We start from the raw sequence: 267 nt of genomic DNA on the forward strand, positions 1-267 counted from the left end.
TATCGTATCCCTGTCATGGCATATGTATACGTCACTTCCTTTGTTATTTTTTCTTTGTTATTAATCTAATTCGTTTTTTTTCTCCATTCATTTATAACAACTTGTTCTCCCCTCTTTCACTCACTGTGTAGGATTTCACCCAAAAAGAGTAATATATTTCAGTCTGTCCTTAAAGTTTCTCTTTTACTGAACACATATTTTACAATCACACTGAGGTAATAGGGACGAAATTAAATTAAGGAGGGTCAATGTAGACTAGAAATTGAT

The sequence above is a fragment of the Penaeus monodon genome, chromosome 23 (genome assembly GCF_015228065.2).
Source record: "Penaeus monodon isolate SGIC_2016 chromosome 23, NSTDA_Pmon_1, whole genome shotgun sequence".
Taxonomy (NCBI): Eukaryota; Metazoa; Arthropoda; class Malacostraca; order Decapoda; family Penaeidae; genus Penaeus; species Penaeus monodon.